This window comes from Rhinolophus sinicus, linkage group LG03 (genome assembly GCF_036562045.2).
Source record: "Rhinolophus sinicus isolate RSC01 linkage group LG03, ASM3656204v1, whole genome shotgun sequence".
Classification (NCBI taxonomy): Eukaryota; Metazoa; Chordata; class Mammalia; order Chiroptera; family Rhinolophidae; genus Rhinolophus; species Rhinolophus sinicus.
Window position 1 is genome coordinate 150,426,778 of NC_133753.1, and position 21,645 is coordinate 150,448,422.

The 21,645-nt window shown below is 43.0% G+C and overlaps 1 protein-coding gene across 5 annotated transcripts in view; it reads right to left on the reverse strand.

The window, feature by feature from the left end:
* PDE8B (phosphodiesterase 8B) overlaps positions 1–21,645 on the reverse strand; it is a 228,567-nt gene that overhangs the window by 178,220 nt on the left and 28,702 nt on the right. For 2 of the 5 annotated variants that reach the window (XM_019728157.2, XM_019728156.2), the window contains exon 1: positions 20,702–21,490. The exons of the other annotated variants lie outside the window; for them this stretch is intronic. The gene's annotated coding sequence lies outside the window, so the exon portion shown is untranslated. Of the gene's footprint in view, positions 1–20,701; positions 21,491–21,645 lie in introns of those variants that run through there. 5 annotated transcript variants of the gene reach the window in all.

Sequence of the window (21,645 nt, forward strand, 5' to 3'; positions counted from 1 at the left end):
TGTGGCTTGCTTCCTCACCTCTTTCAAGCCTTATCTCAAAAGTTACCATTCAGGAAGATTCTCTCTGACAATACGTCACAGCAGTTAAGAGCCCAGATTCCACAGTCGGCCACCCTGGGTTCTAAATCCTGACTTTGCCACTTCTTGGTGGTGTGACCTTGAGTGACTTCATCTCTCTGGGCTTCAGTTTTCTCATCTTTAGATGGAGGAAAATAATAGTACCAACCTAATAAAGTTGCTGTGAGATTCAGTGAATTAATGTAAATTGTTCAGAACAGTGCCTGGTACAGGGGGAGGGCTGTCAGAGTTATTAAATCTAAGATTGTGTACATTCTAAGACACACCATTATTTTATCTGTCCTTTATATAAACAGTGTCAATTAAAGTAGCAAATGCTATCAATTATAAGGTGCATCCCAATTTTAGAGCTGCAAAACTGTTTTTTTTGAAAAAGTGTATCTTAATATCAACGAAATATTATGTGTTAGCTACTTTAGAAGGTCATTTTTCTTTCCCTTCCCTGAATTGCTTTCCTCCCTAACACTTATCACTAACATATTTGTCTTAGTCTGGGCTGCTGGAACAGAGTACCATAGATTGGTAGCTTATTAACAACAGAATTTTATTTCTCCCAGTTTTGGAGGCAGGAAATCCAAGATCAGCGTGCCAACACGGTCGAGTTCTGGAAAGGGCCCTCTTATAGGTTGTAGAGTGTCAACTTGTAGTTGAGTCCTTACATGGCAGAAAAGAGATGAGAGAACTCTTTGGGGGGGCCTCTATTATAAGGGCACTAATACCATTCATGAGGGCTCCACCCTCACAACCTAATCACCTCCCAAAGGCCCACATTCCAATACCATCACACTGGGGGTTAGGATTTCCACATATGAATCTGGGGGTGGGGGAGGTGGGGCCACACACATTCAGTCCGTAACAATATTTATATTTTACTTTTATTTTATTGGTAGTCTCTCCCGACGAGACTATAAGCTCTTAGAAGTCAGGAACTTTTGTTCTTTTTCTGCTGCTATAATCTAATATCTTGAACATTTTGCCTGACATATATCCAATCAATATTTGCTGAACAAATAAATTCATGAAAGTGTAAGTGAAAAAAAAGAGAAGGATATGAAAGACATATTCCTTATTGTTTGGAAGAAGAACACAGAATTTCAAGATGTTAAATGCATGAAAATGGTGAATGAATTATAGTGTAAGGTCCACGAGAGCAAGGACCATGTTTGTACTCCCTGAACTGAAGACACATGCACAGTAGGCACTCAACAAATACGTGCTGCACAACCGACTCAATGAATGCCCTGCCTGTGGTCTCCTGGTCCTTGTGAGAGAATGAGTCCCTAACAGGGACAGCACAGGGATAGTCCAGAGAATCTCATTCCCATGCTGGCACACAGCCAATGTGGGTAAAATGCTGCACTTTCACAGCAGTCTACTCTGAATACTTCATCGGTTGAAGACACAATAAAAGGTCAATAAATACAGCCAATTTTTGGTCTATGCCCCCACTTTTATGTTTCCTAACTTGGAGTTCACACACACACACACACACACACACACACACACTCACACACACACTAAATATATAGATAAATACTAGAAGGAAAGTAGGGCTGTGAATATTTTCTGTGATACAAGGGGTTGCCAGAGCCACTGTGGTATAACATAAGTGACAGATTCCAGGGTTTTGTGGGGTTCCTCTTGGGATGAAGGCTGTCGCAGTTATGCTGTGATCAGAAGAGCTAAGGATGGCCCTCGTAGATAGGGTAGGTATTGGAAGGAGAGGTCATTCCAATAATGTAATGATCACAAGCATTAACCAAGTGTCAGGCATTTCACGGAGTAGTTCCCATCATTTAATCCTCACTACTCACAATAAACACATGAGAAAACAGCCTAAGCACTATTCAGCTAGGAACAGGGGGAGCTGGAATTCCAAAGCAAAAGCTCTCAGCCACTTATTCTCAAAGATGACATATCCTGGAAGGGTCTTAGCCTCACCTAGACTTTCGGGGTCTGGGAATCTTAGGGAGCACTCTAGAAGACAGAGGATAAAGGCCAAACTGCTCTGGAAAGACGAAAGTTAGGGGAAGGCCTGACTGAGTCTCTGGCAGACTGGACAAGGGCTGCCAGCATCTGAGAGCAAACCAGAAGGTCTAGTTTCTGTGCGGTTACTCTGCTTGTTCTCTTCACTGATCCTTGAGCCTTCGATGAAGTCTTCTTGACAATGACAGTCTTGTCTTAGCTCCGCTCTGGAACCGCAGACAGAACCTCAGGTGTATGATTTGGTCAGACTATTAAAGTGGGGAGGAGGGCCCCACTCCCACCCTGAGGCCCACATGGAGATGGAAGCAGTAGGGATCAAAGCAGAAGACAAAATGCCATGGGATGGACTCAAGAACTCCTTGGTCTTTCCAGTGCTAGGTTTTGAGGGCCATTTTACCAACCAAGGTGACGTTCTTCACAGAAGGTCAACACTGGAAGGTCATACGAAAACACCAGGCATATGTACCATGCTGTCATCAAGAACTGCGGCCAAGATGCTGGAACTGGGGAACAGCGAACGTTTTAAGAAGCAAGCCATGGTTGCACACACACACACACACACACACACACACACCCTGGGGAGTAGGGAATGAAACTCCAGGAGCTAAATCTCTATGGGGGCAGATGAACTATTAAATACAGTATTAAAATGTCCTTTCAGTTCAGTTCTCCTATCCTAAGTACTTTTCCATTTGAAAGTTTATCCTAATAAGCTAGTGATCAGGTGTAAGCAGCATCCATTATATCTGCAGCGCTAGAAGATTTTGCCCTCACTCTGCAGAAGAGGGGGTCTCCCTTCCTTAAAGGCCCGTGTAACTACCACTGGAAGTCAGAGCAGACTCTGCTCCAGGCTCTGCTCCTGCAGAGGTGGGGGTGCTCAGGTCCTTCACAGAGAGAGCAAGCCTAGGCATCATTTCCATATGACAGGCCCATGTGAAAGGTAGGGCCATCACTGTCACGCCACAGCCTGCTCTTGGGGTGGGGGTGCTGGAGGGAGGGAGGGAGGCATAAAACCAACAAACCAAAGAACAAATCTCTGGGAACCTTGCAAGACTCCTAGTGACTGGGTGCTGCCGTCCACTTTACATAAACTCTGGAGCTGAGGTCAGTAATAAAACCCCACGGCAATAAGCTATAGGGTGAAGTCATGGTTTTCTCACTCCAGAAACAAGAAGGAAAACAAACTGTTAGCTTCCACTACTTCACACCGCCAAGCCCTGACCAATGTGAATTACACTGCCAGTGAAATCTTCCGATTCAAAAGATGTGCTACTTACAGCAGTATTCCCCTTAAAGTTATTGGTTTTTTATGACTTTATTTTTTATTATGTTTTATCTGTTAAGCCTGGATTACAATTTTTTTATCATTAAAAGATAAATTAGTCAGACAAGGCAATGATGCACTTGGTTTCCATGGCAACGCTGCACAAAAAAGTTCAACCTGCTGCATCACCAAGAAACACTTTGAATATCATTTCCTAGTAACCCCATAGACACCCAGAGACACAGACCTTCATCTGTTCTTTGCTCACACCTCGGAGAATTACACGTTCTCTGTAGCGACAGAGAACGGGTCATTCAGTCATCACAACAAACATTTCAAGTCAGCCTAATTCATCAATGTAGGGAGCAAAATAATTCCCAGCTCTGTCTGCAGGGAGACATATGCAGCTATCTGGATGTCTCTAACACAGTACATCTTCCCCTCAGTGATGGCTACAAAACCCCTTAACTAAATTCTACTTTGAATAATTTGATTTGAAGACAAGTGACCACCTCTGAATAATTCACTAATATCCACACACTAATCTGAAAAGGAGGAATTTAAAACTCACCAATCTGAAAGATAGCGCCACTCTCTCTGTTTCAGGGTCCTCACGGTACAATAATATGCACCAATGTATTGGGAAAAGGAGAAAAAAATACAAAGTTTAAGAGACTTCATAATGAAGTCTGCCACCTAAGAGATAAGAAGCTTTTACATAAGTAAATGTGAAATACAGTGGAATTTTTTTTAAAATGAGAAACAGACGTTTTTCTATACTTGCAATATTTCTCAAAGTTCTCTAAAATAACACCTACTAAAATGAACAAAAAATAAAATATGTTCACTGTAAAATAGTTGGTTATTGTGCAAACTGGTCTCCACTTGCAAACCACCACCCATCGCCTCACCTCTGCATCCTGCACCACCAGCCTCACTTACCAGCTGGTGTCACGTTGGGTGCCCACAGTTGGAGGTACTGGCAGGGCACTGGAGGGCAAGGAGTGAGAGGTGGGGTAATTTCTTCCCCATTCCTCCCTGCTTCAGGGGCCTGGCCTAGCAGTTGCTTCTGCCTTCGTAAGTACAGCTCCTACCAGGGGCCCCACAGCAAACCATGCTTTTTCCTTTCCTGGCCCCTTCAGCCCAAGACCAGTTAGAGCTCCATACAGTTGCCAACTGAGGCACTTCACTGTCCCTTGTCGTCCCGAATCTCTGCTCACCCCTCTGTGAGCAGAATCTACATTTAAGTGTCTTCATTAGAACCATCTGGAATGAACTGTTTCCCGAGGGACCCTGACTGATGCAACTTGACAATTGCAATAAATTATGAATTAACATGTCACACTACTTTTGTCACACTACTCCTTTTTGACATTATAACCATTATTATCATTTCTACCTTCTCTGATCACACAAAAGAAGCTAGAAAAGAAGGTGATTTGAAATTCCCTCCTTTAAAACCTAAAGGCAACTCATTCCACTGTAATCAGGGAAGAGTAGCTTAAAGGAGACACAGGATGTTTCCTTAGGAACTTTACGTCCGTCTACAAAGCAATGCTATTTAATAAAAATAAGCAGCAGGAGGAGTTGGAAAGGTAGATAGGGCAGGTTTTCTCAGACCTTCCCCAAGTCCTTTTCGGCTGGGCCTTCCTAGCTTGGATTGTTTGCTTTGCTGTATTGCCAATATCCATACCATCAGCTGCAACTGAGTTCATATGAGCATGGAGAAAATTCCAAAACAACTACCGTGTTTCCCTGAAAGTAAGATCTAGCTGGACAATCAGCTCTAATGCGTCTTTTGGAGCAAACATTAATATAAGACCCAGTTTTATTTTACTATAAAACCAGGTAAAATATAATATAATACCAGGTATAATATAATATTAATACCAGTTCTTATATAAGACCTTATATTAATTTTTGCTCCAAAACATGCATTAGAGCTGATTGTCCAGCTAGGTCTTATTTTTGGGGAAACACGGTACACATGGGCTTTTCATGAGCCACCATCTGGGAATTATCTTTACCACCATTCCCTCTAAATTAGCAAAACAAATATCAAGAACCAACACACACCATGTGACTCATTGTGCCCAAACCAGAAACCTGGCCCCACATTTACTTTCAGTGCTTCTAATGATTTCGTATTCATACTAAGCTCCTGAACCAAATCTAAACCGAAGTTTTCAACTTGCAAAAAAGGTCACCTCTCAGGGATTATTATGAGAGCTACATTGCATGTACTCCGGAGTGCCTCCTGTGGCAGTAAAAGAAAGAACCATTGAAGGATTCTGGAAACGCCCTTCTCTTGCCTTTCCTCAAGATCTTGTGGATTATTCCTGTTAGACCATGTAGCTTTTTTTTTCAATGCACAGGCTGGAGCCCATTACATTGTGATTCTATCACTCTGGGATAGGGCTCCACAGGGGATTTTGGCATGCGTGGGTATATGGATGGACACATGAGAGTCAAGCCCAGTGATGAGTTATGCCTCTGCTCTGCCTTCCTGAGCTAAAAGGCTGCAGTGTAAATAAAAATAATGAGGCATTTTTTTGTGGGGAGGGGTCCTGCAAATCTAGCAGAGAACTGAAATGCAAATTCATGTGAGACATCACCTATGGTATCTCCTTTAATTCTTAAAAACAATGCTGAATTAGCCATCAGGAAAATAAAAATCAAAACCACAGTAAGATCCCACCTTACACGCACTTGAATGGCTATGATAAAAAAGACATAATAACAAGTGTTGGTGAGGATGTAGAAAAAGAGGGACCCTTATACATGTTAATGGAAATGTAAAATGGTGTAGCTGTATTGGAAAAGTTTGGTGGGTCCTCAAAAAGTTCAGCGTACAGTTACCATAAGACCCAGCAATTCTACTCCTAGTATATACTCAAAAGAAATGAAAGCATATGTCCACACAAAAACTTGTACAACCATGTTCAGAGTAGCATTATTCATATTAGCCAAAAAATGGAAACAACCCAAATATCCATCAATGGATAAATGGATACACCAAAAGTAGTATATCTACACAATGGAATATTATTTGGCAATAAGAGAGCTAAAACACTGATACATGCTACAACATGGATGAACCATGAAAACATTATGCCCAGTGAAAGAAGCCAGGTACAAAAGGCCACATGCTATTCGAGGCCATTTATATGAAAAATCAGAATAAGCAAATCTATAGAGACAGAAAGTAGATTGATGGTTGCCAAGGGATGGGAAAAAAGGAAATTGGGACTGACTGCTAATAGGTATGGAGTTTCTTTTGAGGTTGATGGAAATATTCTAGAATTAGACGGTGGTGGTTGTACAACATAATGAATACACTAAAAGCCACTGAATTATACACTTTAAAATGGTAAATTTTATGTTATGTGAATTATATCTCAATTAAACAAAAAGCCAGTGTGACACCTAGTATTCCATCGCATTACTTGCATGCAGATTATAACAGACTAGTCAGGACTGGACAGGGGCTGCCCACCTGTGATCTAAGCTTTACTAAAATTCTCACACTGTCTTTTATCAAACTGTTTGCAAGGAAAATGAATTCTGTATTTCCTATCACTGAGGCATATGGTTTAACTAGAAAGTAAATTTGCATAGTTACATTGATTAAATTGGGAACACAAACATTGCAGAGAATATCTGAATTAAGTTCTCCCGTAGCCAATCACTACATTTGCAATCCTACATACACACGTATAGCCCTCTCCTATCCACCCTTCCTTTCCCTCTGCCTCCTTCTCTTTCCCCTGGTCCCCAACAAGGATGTTCTGCCAAAACGGAGCCAAAACCCAGGCATCATTCCAGACTGCTCCATCCCCCATATCTGCCTCATCCAAACATCAAATAACTTCCCTATTTAAAAAATAAATATGTGTTCCCTCCCCTCTAATGCCTCACAAAAAAAGAGAGACCCAAACATTACGTGCCTCCTGATGGAGGTACACATCACTACTCATAAGATAGTCTTGCCAAAATAAATACATAAACCTGAACCCAACCAGCAACACATACCTCTAGATCTAACTACCAAGATCCAGGGCCAGAAAAACGTGGCACATGATACCACAGGAATGGAATCAGCAAAATCCCGACTGTGAGAAATTCTGCGGGACGAATGACCCAGTTTCTTCAACAAACAAATTGTAGGGAAAAAGGAGAGAAAGGGGCTCTATTGATTAAAAAATACTAAAGAAACATACCAACCAATTACAACAGGTGGATCTTATTCCGAAGGTGATTCAAATAAGAAATTTAATTAAAAAAAGACATTTATGAGATAATTAGGGAAATCTGAACATTGTCTTGGTATTTGATGATATTAAGAAATTATTTTAATTTTTAGGTATGCTAATTAGTATCATTTTTGATTTTTAAACAGTCCTTATCTCTTAGAGACACATGCTGAAATAATTACAGCAGAACTAATATAATGTTTTAGATTTGCTTTAAAATAATCCCAGAGTAGAGAGGAGAGTGGGTGGTATAGATAAAAGAATAACCTAATTTTACAACTGTTGAAGCTGGGTGGTATGTCCGTGAAGTTTTATTATACTTTTCTCTCTACTTTTGAATTTTTCTATAATAAAAAAACATCAAAGAATGAGCCTTCAAAAATTGGCTTGTATGTTGTTATCCATAGCAGGCAACACTATTGAGAGTTATGTCCAAAGCTAACAATGCCACGTGTATTATTATATCAACCTCACAACAACAACTCTGTGAGGTAAGTACTTTTATTATCCCCCTTAGACAGAGGAAGAAATTGAATATTAAAGACCTTAAGTCACAGAACTAAGTAAATAAGAGATTATAAGCTAGTTGTCTCTGACCTCAGACCCCAAGTGTCCACTGGGAAAAACAGAAAACATTCCACATATATTAAGCAGAGACAGATCAATATAAAGGTCTGTTTGCAAGGTTTAGGAAGGCATGGAGTAGCAAACAGAAGATGGGGGGTGAGTTGGAAAAACTAAGAATGTGGAAGGGTAAATCCAGAGATCAGAACAGCCTGGGCTGGCACCCACAGGCCCACGCTCACCAGGGGAGGGCTGCACCATCACTGTTAAACTTGTGCCACTGCCATTTAGCAGAAGCCATTGCTACTGTCTCCTCCTTTTGCCCACATCCCAATTTCCTACCGCTACCTCCTATGTACCAGAAGCAATGTGTGACATGGAGCCCTTCTGTTGTGATCATAAAATACAGTGGATGCTGCTGCCGAGTGCCATCCAATGGAAAGGCAGGGATCTTCAATATGGAAAGTGACGTGACAAACCTTATAACAGTGAGTGACAAGTTTCAACTTGTTCAGTGCAGTCAGTCGGGTGTGAGCTACGGTTGACAAAAGGTGTGTTTTAAAGTGTGCTGTGAATCATCCTCCCTCATGACAATGCTTCATGTCACACATCACTTCTGATATGGCAATTTCTGTCAAATAAAAACATTACAGTGTGTCCTTACCCACCTTATTCACCAATTCTGGCACCATGTGACTTCTGGCTCTTCCCCAAAGTCAAAATGACCATGAAAGGAAAATATTTTGAATTGATTCAGGACATCGAGGCAGCCAGGACAGTGCAACTAAAGGCACTCACAAAAGAGGACTTCCAGAACTGCTTCAGAAAGTGGCAAGAGTGATGGGATAAGTGTGTTCAAAGTGAGGGGTGTATTTTGAGGAGAATTAATGTCAATGTGTCTTTTACTGTAATAATTTTTTTTTATTTAAACATTCACCATATTGTTTGATCACACCTCCTATTGCAGAATCTAAGAGGAGATCGATTGGCAAAGGAACCTGGAAGATGCAGTTTGTAGACTTCTAGCCCCACATAATACAAAGGAAAATATGGCAAAGCAGGAATGGAGCTAAGAACCAAGAGACAAAGAACCAACACAACTACTGCACTGTACTTCTTGTCAAGTTATAATGTGTCAAATTGTAATTGCTTGCTTTATAACTCTTAGGTGACATTTCACTTTCTTCCTCCCTTCTCCCATTTAAATAACTACTAAGGGACCATTAAGCACTGAAATGTGCTAGCCCGTATTGTGATGCCCTGTGAGTGTCAAATACACTCCAGTTCCAAAGACTTAGTTACACATACGTACACACACACACACACTCACACATAAACATACACACGCTCATGAGGACCCATCAGGACCTAGAAGGTTTACAGGAACTCTGTATCTGTTATATCTGCACCAATCCTTTTAAGGGCATTCTGCGCACCTTATGAGGAGTGATGCAGCTTTTCCAAGGTCACAGAGCTTGTGCAAGGCAGAGCTGGAACTCAAGCCCTGGTCAATGAGAATCCTTCCATCATAGCAGGTTGCCTTCTCATAGCCACAAAAACGACAGGAAAAGAGCTACAGTGAAGCTTGGTATGACTAGAGACGGGGACAGGACATCGCGGACCTCACTCACACATAGTGTCGCCAGGGGTTGGAGCGGACGCGATAGCATGTCAAATAATAATAACAGAGACAATGGCTGAATGGTGAGGCAGACACCACGTAGGCGCCTCGACCTCCACGTGGTCAGCAAGGCCTTGTCTACCAAAAAAAAGAAAAATGTTTTTAGAATAAAGACCTAATTTCAGCAAGTTAGCTGGAACTATTTCTTCAAGAAAAGTGCCTCACCAACTTAAATAAGCTCCGTCCAGCCAAACATGGGCAGTTTGAGCACCGAAAGTATAATAACTGCAAGGAGTTAACGCACAGCATATATATGTGTGATCCATAATGATACTAAGCAAGCAAACAGAAACAAGTAAAAAAATAAAAAAATGTCATTGTTGCCTTAGGAGAATGCTAGGGAATCAACTCGTTATTTTGAAAACTGGAAATAACAGGAAAGATTCACACATTTAATCTGCCTTTCCTATAGAAACTCTGTCCTAGGGAAGCCAATTAGTTGGTGAGAGGGAGTTTCTCTTTTTAGAAACATTCCAGCTAGTAAGTGAGTAAGTAATGATAGAACAAGAATATCACCGTCGTACACGCCCTCATGGTGGATGGATGTAAGCAATGGTAGTTAACATTAGTGAGCATCACAGCGAAGAGACAACCAAACATGTTATGCTTCCTGATAGGAGAACACAATATCATCTAAAATATGCTTATTCTTGCCTGACGCCCACCTCCTAAAATTGAGCATAATCTGAGCAAACTTCTAAATCTAACTACAAATTTCTAGCAAACACAGAAAGCCCAGAAATGTGTTAGATGCACCCCAGGGACGCAAAAAAGGAAAACACAGACTGGGCGAAAATCTACATGATAAACAACTCAGCGTCCTCAACAAACTAACTGCAAGTGAAAAGAGAGAGAGGCATGGGGAACCCATAGATAAAAAGAGACTTAAAAGACACATCAACCAATCACAATGAGTGGCCCTTATTTGGACACCAACAAGCTAAGGAAATAATTAATAAGGCAATTAGAAAAATGTGATTGATACTAAGTACAGTAGTTGCTACAGATTGAATGTTTGCCCCCCCCCATTTCATATGTTGAAATCCTAACCCCTAGTGTGATGGTATTAAAAGGTGATTATGTCATGAGAGAGCTCTCATACATGGGATTAGCGCCTTATAAAAGAGGCCCCAGAGTTCCCCTGCCCCTTCTGTGACAAATGAGGACACCGTGAAAAGACTGTGGCTATGAACCAAGAAGGGGGTCCTCACCAGACACTAAATTTGCTAGCCCTTTGACCTTGGACGTCTCAGCCTAAGAACTGCACGAAGTACATTTCTATTGTTTATAAGCCACCCAGTCTATGGTATTTTTGTTGTAGCAGCGCAAATTGACTAAGAGAGTAGGCATTAAATTTTTTGGTGTATAATGGTTTTGCAATTAAAAAAAAATTATTATTAGAGTTAAAAGACACACACTGGAATATTTGTAGATGAAATAGAAAATAAGTGACTCAAAAAAATGAGACACATCCCTTTAGTGCTGTTGGAGATGAAACAGCACAATGAAAAGAGGGCAGTTTAGCAGGAGGAGCTGAGTCCCTCGCTGTGTGAAGTTGGTTAAGAGACTCGAGCGCCTTGCACCCCATCTCTCTCCTTACACCACCTGAGCCCCTCACTTCCTCAGAGCACCAATGATCACTTAGGATAATTACTCCCTGAGGGAACTTCACAGGTTCTCCGTCCTCTGCCTCATCACCCTCCAATTAAACCAGCTTTCCCAAAGGACACAGGTACAAAAGCAACACTAGTTCGAATTCCATTTTCTGTGTCTCTCAAAGCAGTATTGTTTCAACTCTGTAAATATCTTCCAGCTACATAATTGGCTAAATACTTTTTTGAGCTAACCTAGAAACCTAAATGCCATGATTAACAGTGCTTCTACAGGAAAATCCTCTCCCGATACCACCTAGATGGCTTACAAAGTATATTTTTGGTCACGTAATCTGAATATAAAAGTGAGGGTTGCCTTTTATATGAAGTCAAAGCATTTTCTGATTTTTTTTTACATTCAAAGTTCTCACCTTTGACACACAGAAGAGGTTTCACCCTGTTACCCCACCGCCTCTCCCTTCTTGAAAATATCAATCTAGTGGAGGGGAGAATGCACTCCTCTGGGTCCCTGCCCATAGGGAGGAGAGAACAATGGGCCACGCTCCCTTGTGCTCACTAGCTCCTCCTGAAGGGGTGAAGGCTCCATGGTCAGAGTCCTACTGAGCCAGGTCACTGCAGAAAAATGTCACAGTGGGCTCCATGTGGCATTGAATAGACGGACAGAGAGGCTGAGCACAGGGACCGGAGGCCTGTGGGGATCTGATGGGTTAGGGGTCCCACAACTGGCTTTGCAGACCCAGCCTGACAGATTTGGAAGGAAGAAGACAGAAAGTCTCAAGCAAACTTGTCTACCTAAGCCTCCTCTCCAAGCACCACTTCCCACAGCAGGAGAGTGTGTGTGTGTGTGTGTGTGTGTGTGTGTGTTCCACACATGTACATGGTGCACTCTGGGAAGGTGATCGATGCTGGCCCAGTCATTGGTAAAGCTGATCCTTTGCTCTGTTGCCTTTATTTGGCCATCATTGTTGTGGATGTCACTCTGTCTTGAGGGAACTCTGGAGGGGAGATACGGTAGCCAAAGTTTCTATTAGACTGTGGGGAAAAGAGAAACTTTTAGCACCAGTCAAGGCTCAGCTTGAAACACTATTGAGGCTTCTGAAGCACCAACTGATGGAGTGACTTTTGCCTTCCTCACTTACCCAGTTTCTAAGTCAAGACTGTCCATCAGTTTCTTAAGGTCAAAGTGAAGATAAGTCTCGTGTGGCCCAAAGACCACTCACAGGTGAGGTTTGGACTATTGGGTCATTACTGGCCTTTTAAACTGGTACTTTCCTCCCCATTTGGCCATTGCTCTTGCTTAGAGTTCTCTCCGCAGGTACCCTGGAGTGGACAAAAGCCCCACCTACCCTGAACTCATCATCACCTTCCTTGTCCAGAGCTTTGATGTTATTTGTGGTTCTGATGTTAGAAAACAGCGCTTTTCTTTTTTATACATGTTACCCTGTGCAACAGGTTGCCAAAAAGTTTCTCATGTGTCTTCCTGTAAAATTTCCAAAATTCAGGGTCTTCTCTCAGTTTTGTGACTCACACAGACAACTGGGTCCCTGTAGCTAATCATTATACTTTCCTCTCTGAGAGAAAATGCCTCTGGGATTTAGTGTATCATTTTCCCAACAATACACTACCTCTGACAGCATCAGAAATGCAGCAATAGAACAACAACAGAGCCTATGAAAATGGCTCGAAGCCCAATTATAGACCAAGGCTTCAGGTGACAGGTTTACACCAAAGAAGAATTCCACATGGAACCACCTCAAGTTAACACCAAGGCTCTAACCTTCAAAGGCAGAAGCCTTGTGTAGGTCCAGCAATCATAGCACTCAAATTCCATCCTGGGTCTTTGACTGGCAAGAGTTTACTGTATCATCTTCTTTGGAAATACAGCTGATGCAGACCAAACACATGTCTGTGGCAGAGGTTTTCAAAGCTTCCTGATAACGCATATGTCTTCATACATCTAGTCACCTACGTTGGCCAAATCAATCAACTTGAACATTAGATACATTTCCCAATAAAAAACAATTACATGTTTCAAAAATAGCTAAATCTAAATAACCAAAATCTCATTTAAATTACTAAAACAGAAATGATAGCAACCACAGGATTATTAGCAGGTAATATTTCTACAATATTTACAAAATGCCAAGTACTGTGTTCAGTGAAAATAATGACAACATGTTATGCCAAAGCTTCTCAAATTTTGTATGCATTTTACCTTCTCCACTCATCTCAAAACAATACTCCAGTTCAAGCTAATACACGGGGTGACAGTGGATATGTCACCCCGTGTATTAGCTTGAGGAAAAACCTCACCCACAAGGCCCCTGATTGCCCCACCACCACCACCTGTTACGACCTCTCTGTTCTGCATAACTCTGCAGTTCCAGTACTGGCCTTGGGCCTTCATGCCTGTGTGAACAGCGGTAAAGCTCAGTGAATAAGAACCTTGAAGTTGGATTCAGACAATCTTGTATTCAAACATCAGGCCTCACCTTGAACAATTTATTCCACCTCTTGCAGCCTCATTTCCTCATTTGTAACAAAGTGGGAATAATAATAAACATATTCTTTATGGAAAATACCAGCTCATAAACATTGAGTAAAACTCATTTATTAACTTTTTGAGGCTATTAAGGAAAGGTGTAGGAAGCAGGGAAGTACAAACTGAGCAAAAATGTAAGAAGCTGGCTAAGCTGGGATCCCACTTAGGGAACTTCCCACTTAGGAAGAGGGCTTTCTTTCACCACCCCTACCTCTGGACTTTGAGATCTTGGGGACAGGAGACAATGGGCAAGGGGCAGAAGAAATGATAGAAACGTGTGTTATGGACTGAGTGTTTGTGTCCCCCAAATTTCCTATGTTGCAGCCCTACCCCTGATGGTATGTAAAGGTGGGACCTTTGGGAGATAATTAGATGAGGACATGAATTGGGGTCCCATGATGGGATTAGTGTTCTTATAAGAGGAGAAAGACCAAAACGTGCTTGCTCCCTACATGTGAAGACACAATAAGATGGCCATCTCACGAGGTACAGAATCTGCCGACACCTTAATCTTGAACTTCTCAGCCTCCAAAACAATAAGTAATAAACGTCTGTTGTTTAAACCACTTTGTTTATGGTATTTTGTTATCGGAGCACAAGATGACTAAGAAAATGCCTGAGCAGAGTCAGGGAGGAGAGTGAACTAAAGAGGAGGATATGTTTTCAGCAACAACTTAGAGGTCTCCAAACAAGATAACTGAACATGTTTTAATATCACTAGTTATGAAACAAACAGGACACATAAATAATAAAATAAGTGGCCATTAAAAAAAAACACCATTATTTTAGATGATCATCAAAGCTGCTCATCTCAGTTTGAGTTTACCAGGATATCTCTAATGATGTTGAACATCTTTAAACATTTGTTACACAGAGCTTTCTGGGGTATGGTCAGGATATTCTCTACCCTACTCTTGCAAATCTCCATCAATGGACTCCCTGACCCTCTGCTTTCCAGATGTGTTTGGCCAAATGGACATACCAGTCTAGACAGAGAGGGATGAAAAGGAGGACAATGGGATGGGAAGTATTTACTTCCTTGGCTCCTTCTGCCAGGCCACAGGCCTCCAATCACTGCATTTCTCCTTAAGACCACCGCTTCTGGGGGCTTCTCTGTCCTATAGGTTTGGTTTCTCACGTTCCCATAACCATTCTCTCCCGTTGCTTCTTCTAGGTGGCCCTCTTTCTCTAGTCTTAGGGTGCTTCAGCATCATTTGTTGATTTCCTTTCATCCTGCCAACACATCCAAAATAGTCCCTTCATTAGATTGTTTTCAATTAAACCCTTGTGGATATTCAATCTGTTTCCTGTCCAGACACTATTTGATCACAGATGAGGAAAGCCTGGTTGGTTAGTCTTGCCTCACATAGGTGCAGGCTTTGCTTACAGCCTTCCGATTGGTCACCATTGTCTCCTGTGAGTCCTGAGCTCTTCACATTCAGCAGAGAACCCCAAATAGAACGGAAACGTAAATACCTTCTATTCCCCAGTCAGAAGTCTCAACTTAGTTCAACAGCTGTTGCCTTTTCTGAGCCCCTGAATTCCAGGTTTTACTTGCCCACCTGGCCCTAAAGCACTCACCAGCTCCTTCCCTACTCTGCTTGTTTTCTGGGCTCTGGGCTCTGTTCTCCCTCCTGGTTCTATGAGGCTCACTCCCTCCTTCCTATTCTGATTCCCAGACTTAACCCATCACCAACTGGGTACATAGGATCTGCCCTGCCCTCACCAGTATGTCCTGTCCTGCCTGGGGGTCACCAGGGTGGGATTTCGGTAGAGAACTATCGCTTCTGAAAAGTTATCATCTTACACTATCTTACCTTCTGTTCTGAGGGTTTACTTAACAAAGTCAAAAGGGAGAATTATCTGATAGTCCTTAAAAATTAATGTAACTACTGAAGAAAGTGGTGAGAATTAGGAAAATTTGCTCAATGACTATAATTAATGCATTGAGAGACGGGGAGGGACTATGGCAGAAACAAAATCTGGATTTTAATAAATCAACTTGAAAAACTTACTTGGGCTTACTAAACTGTATGCTCTATTTTAAAATAATAATAAAAAAATGGTGAAAAGGACTAACCAGAACCCCACGAGTTGAGAACTGAGTATGAGTCTGCAGCATGTCATGTCAGCTCATTTTAAGCTCCTCCCTTGCATTGCAATTTCCCATCATGCAGGACACGGCTCCAGCAGGGCAGAGGCACATGAGGGGCTGTAATGGCAAAGCAGGACCTCAGGATCTACAAACTCCAGTGGGTCCTGAGGGTATATGGAACCTCAAGAAACCAGAGTGAGCTCCATGGTCCAGCCCTCTCCCCAGTCAGGATGGCTATCATCAATAAATCAACAAACAACAAGTGCTGGCGTGGATGCGGAGAAAAGGGAACGCTGGTGCACTGTTGGTGGAATGCAGATTGGTGCAGCCACTATGGAAAACAGTTTGGAGATATCTCAAAAATCTGAAAATGGAACTACCTTATGATCCAGCAATCCCACTCCTAGGTATCTATCCGGAGAAATCCAAAACTCCAATTCAAAAATCTTTATGCACTCCTATGTTTATTGCAGCACTATATACAATAGCCAAGACCTGGAAACAACCGAACTGCCCATCAGTAGATGACTGGATTAAGAAACTGTGGTGCATTTATACAATGGAGTATTACGCAGCCATAAAGAAGAAAGAAATCTTACCATTTGCAACAACATGGATGGACCTAGAGAACATTATGTTAAGTGAAATAAGTCAGAAAGAGAAAGACAAATACCATATGATCTCACTTATATGAATCTAAAGAAAAGAATAAGTGAATGAACTAATCAGAAACAGTTTTGGAAACATGGAGGAAAAACAGAGGGTTGCTAGAGGGCGGGGGTGGGGATAAGGGGAAGGTGAGAGGTTTTGGGAACGTACAGAGGGATAGTGGATGGGAGGAGGGGGGTTCACACAGTGTGAGGGATATAAATGATAAATGTCTAAGTTTTGCTTTGTCTTGTGCACCTGAAACTAATTAATTAAAAAAAAAAAAAAAAAAAAAGCAGTGGTTCTCAAGGTGTGCTCCCAATAATAGCGACACTAGCATCTCCTAGAAGCCTGTTAGAAATTGAAATTCTCAGGCCCCATCCAAAAATCTACTAAATGAGAAACTCGGGGTGGGGCCCAAAATCTGTATTTTAACAAGCCTTGCAGGTGATTCTGATGTACACTAAATTTTGAGAACACTGACTTAGAAAACAATGGCATTTTTCAAAAATGTTTTTCAAACAATGACATTTTTCAAAACAGTTCTACCCCTCCCCCAAACAAAAAGCTCATTAATTATTTACCACAAGGTCAGAAAAGTGTCTAATTATTTTCCCTTTATATATCGTCAACTCCTAGAGGCCGTGGAATGGGTGATATAGAAGTCATTAGTCACTGGCTTAGCACACCCTTTTGCAAGAGACTCCCCATCTTCACTAAGCTTTGCTTACCAAACTTCATGGCTATTCCCTGAATCCCGAGCGGCTACAACAGAGTCTGGCACAGAGACTGGCTGAATGAATAAATGAGCACAATGAATGGAGGAGAGAGGGGGAATTAGCAACGCTGACTCTCAGCACAAAATCATTTGGAAATTAACAACCTCCTGTGCCTGATCCTCAAGAGAGATAACCTACATAGAGATGGCTGCCAATGGACTGTATATGTCAATAAAATATTTTCTACAACTGACTGCCTAGTCTAGGGTGCCTCCCCAGCCGCAACAGCTGGTATGAGAAAAGAAGACTTGTTAGAATGCCCGGATCTTCCCAGAGAGAGATTCAACCATCTCCTCTGAGGATTTCTGAACAAGAATTACAAAACTGGCACAGTATCAGGAATAAGCATTGTGCAGGATTCTCCTGTTGGAGTACTATTTCTAAAAAGGAAAACAAGAGAGGGACAAATCGCTAGGAAGTTGCATTTTTACAGCAATTGGGAGACAAATCTAAAGGAAACGGAAACCCATATGATATCATTGTACTGCATATGAATTATTAATGTTTATCATTTTTTTAAATTAGGTATTCAGGAAGGTTCCTGTTGACATCATGTTTGACATCATAATGCTCCATCATTCTAAAAGCTTAATGAGATGAATTATTGCTAGAAAAGAGAGAGATCAAGCACACATTTTAGTACTCTGGGGGATACCAGAGACCAAGTAGATAATGAGGATATGGTTCATAATTGATGTATAAAAAGGAAATACAAAAAAAAAAGAACTATTACAACCCACCACTGTAAACAGGACCAAACGGCAAAAACCTTACTTTTCTCCTTGAGCATTTTAGAAAAGGGGAGCAGAGGGGATCATGACGAGCAACTATCTCAAACTCTTGAGGTGGAAGCATTGTTATTCCAAAAAGAAATGAAAGTATTTACAAAATTACCTTAACCACAAAAAGAGTATGGAACATGTGAAGATTGAAAAAATAATATAACATTGAATCACAAGTCCTAATAGGACTTAAATATATTAAAGCAATTTAGTAATAATAATTCTTTAGGATTCATATAAATAATAATTTTGGTCTCAAATTTTATTTCAAATCTATAGTTTCTGAGCTCTATACATGCAAATTAGTGTTGAAGCATGGAACCAGCAGTTTCATTCCCAACATTCCTAGTAATGGCTTGGAATAAATCAAGCTCTTATTTGGAAATCTTGTTGATAAAGCAAAGTGAGTCAAATTCCAATCCAGGTCAAGCCTTTTAACACTTCAGCCAAGTAGCAATGATGTTTATACAAGTTTATACTAGCTGCTAATAATTGGGACTCACTTTCCCTCCAGTTTTTACTCCAGTTTAGCCTCTTGAGGGAAGTATTAAAACATAGGCAATGAATTCATTCATTATTCTTTCTTTCATTGAACAAACATGGAGTAGCTAGAGTTGCCAGGTACTAAACTGAGACTCTTGCGACTCTGAAAGGCAAAACTACACAATTTCTCTGAAGCAACCAAGAAAAGTATCAGAGTTCATAGGTTCTCACCATTCTGAACTACTGCTTCATGCCTTCAAATTTCCTTTTCAACAAGACGGCAAAAGGATAGTCTTTATTGATAACACCCCATTTTTATTATTTCACCAAATATAAAATTGTATTCCCCTGAAATTTGTCCTAATACTAACTTTGTGTGAATCAGTGTGTTAAAAACAAACAAAAAGAAACTTGACAAATGAAAACTGTAGCGTTCAGCACATGCCTCTATAACAAACGTTCAGTTGGTAGGTTGTACTGTCATGAATCCAGGTCTCCAGTCAGTTGGAAATCCGATCATTACATGGTTAACATTCAAAAGCTAGGAGAGAAAGCTTATACCTGGCAGATAGTAGGTGCTCAATAAATGGTATTTTAAAATTATAATGATGACTATATTACCATATTATATTATTACCAGAGAAACCCTACAAGTATAAATAAGCATCAGTGAAGCTTCACGTTACAAAACCAGATGTTGCTAAAATAAGTTCACTAAAAGAAGCTTTTGGTCTTCCAAACTGAAGCCAGCACATGCCATGCTTCTCTTCACTCTTCCACTGAGAGCTGAGTTTATCCAATGACGATTGGGAGGTTCCTCACACTAGGCCAATTGTGGAACAACTTTTCCAGTATTAAATATACAACTGTACATAATCAATGGAATGCTTCCTGGTAATCCACTGACCATGTAAAAGCTGTGATTCTAATATTAAGAGTCATGGAGATGCATTTTTTTTATCTCTGCACAATGGAATATGCCATGGTCATTCTGCTTGTTATAAGGATAAAAGATCTAGTGGCCAGATTTACACAGTGAAAACCCTCTACGTTTTAATAGTTAGTATTTTAAGAACATACAGAAAGGAACTATTAAAATAATCATTTATCTTCTGTCATTAAGAATTAGCTAGTGACTGCTTTAATCGTTTAAACAACTTCTCCATTCCCTCACAATCCCATTTTCCCAGAAGATGAGATGTATGTGCAGAACGTTCATCTTCAGACAGTTACACTGCACTGGAAACTAATTCCCCTCACTGTAGCTCAGCTCACCCTCCAAACTCACGGCCCGATTCTCTCAATTATGTCCAGGATGCAGCCAACCCAAACAAGGAACAAACAACAGGTTCCATTCTGGTTCTCTCCTTCCATTTCCTTCTTACATCTCCCCACAAAACACAAACACCCTCATTCATTCACAAATCCCCAGGCTGGTCCTAAGACTCCAGGCAGCCGAGTTGGTTTTCCCAGGTAAAAATGGGAAGACGAGGCAATATCGTATCCTTACACCGGTCTGCACCAGTCACCCAGCAGACACGCAAATCCAGCGTGCTGCTCAGATTTCATTCAGTCGGACTCACCGCCCAATGCTCTCAATGATACCCACACCTCCTCCTGCATTAAACCGAGCCACAGCCTTCCTCCCCTCAGTGAGGAACCCGGCCAGCCCACAGGCTTCCAACTGCGCTACCTTCTCCATCCGACCCCACCCTCCGCCAGAACCAGTTCCCAGGACCCCTCTAGGGGTCTTTACTGCTCACATTTCCTGGGCCCCCATCACATCCACAAATGAAAACTCCTCCTTCATGACAACCTCCCCAACCCGACCCTGTCACGGCCACTCAACTCCTTTGGAGCCCTTGCCCGTGAAAGCCCGCACGGACGGGGCGGGCAGCCCCCCCACCAGCCGGTGTCGGTGCCTGGCGTTTACCTTGACACTGGAGTAGCTGGTCTGGGTCTCGGCCTCCGCGCTGCTGCAGCAGTGGCGCCTCCGGCCCCTGCAGGTGGTCGCGGTGGGGGCTGCCGAGCCTGTGCTGCTGCCGCTGCCCAGCTCAGCTCGGGCCCTGCGGACGCGGGCGGCGCCGCGGGGATCGGACGCGCAGCTCGAGGGGATGGCGTCGGCGGCGTCGGTCTGAACGAAGAGGCCGTGCAGGGGGGCCGCGGGGCCCTGCGACACTCTGGTGGTCTGGCGGGGCGAGTTGGACTCATCCGAGTCCCGGCAATAGATCACGCCGCTTTGCGAGACGTGAATGCTGGGGGCGCAGCCCACCCCTCGGCCGGGATCCCCCGCACCTCGCCTGCGCCCCCGGCTGCCGGGACCCAGCGCACCCGCGGCCACCTGCAGTGAGGGGGCGGGCGCCTGAGTGGCGGTGATGGAAGCTCCGGGACTGCGCGCCCCCTGGCCTGTCTGGCCACCCGTCCGTCGGGCTCGCCACGGCACCCCCAGCCGAGCCTCCGGGGGCCGCGCACGTCACCCCAACTTTCCCTTCTGGGCCATCTTCCTGCCTGAGCGGGGGAGCGCGCACACACAGCGCCCAGCGCGCACCGGCAGCCGCCACCCTCCCCGCCGCGGCGCCCCAAACACGCTCCCCGCGCCTCCGCCTTCCCCTCCTCCCTCAGCTCGGCCCCCGCCGCCGCCCAGCTCCACCTCGCTGGGCTCCGGCGCCCGTGGCCCCGGGGCCAGGGCGCCCGCCTGCCTGCCTGCCTGCCTGCCTCTTCTTTCCCCACTTTCAGTCCGCGCGGCTGCCCCTCCCTCTTTCCCCCCCTCCCTCCTCAGGTGCCCCCGCTCCGCAGCCTCCGCCGCTCCAGCCCCACTGCGCCCCTCGGCCCCACCCGCCGCTCCCCAGCTCTCCCCAGCTCTCCCCAGCTGGGCGA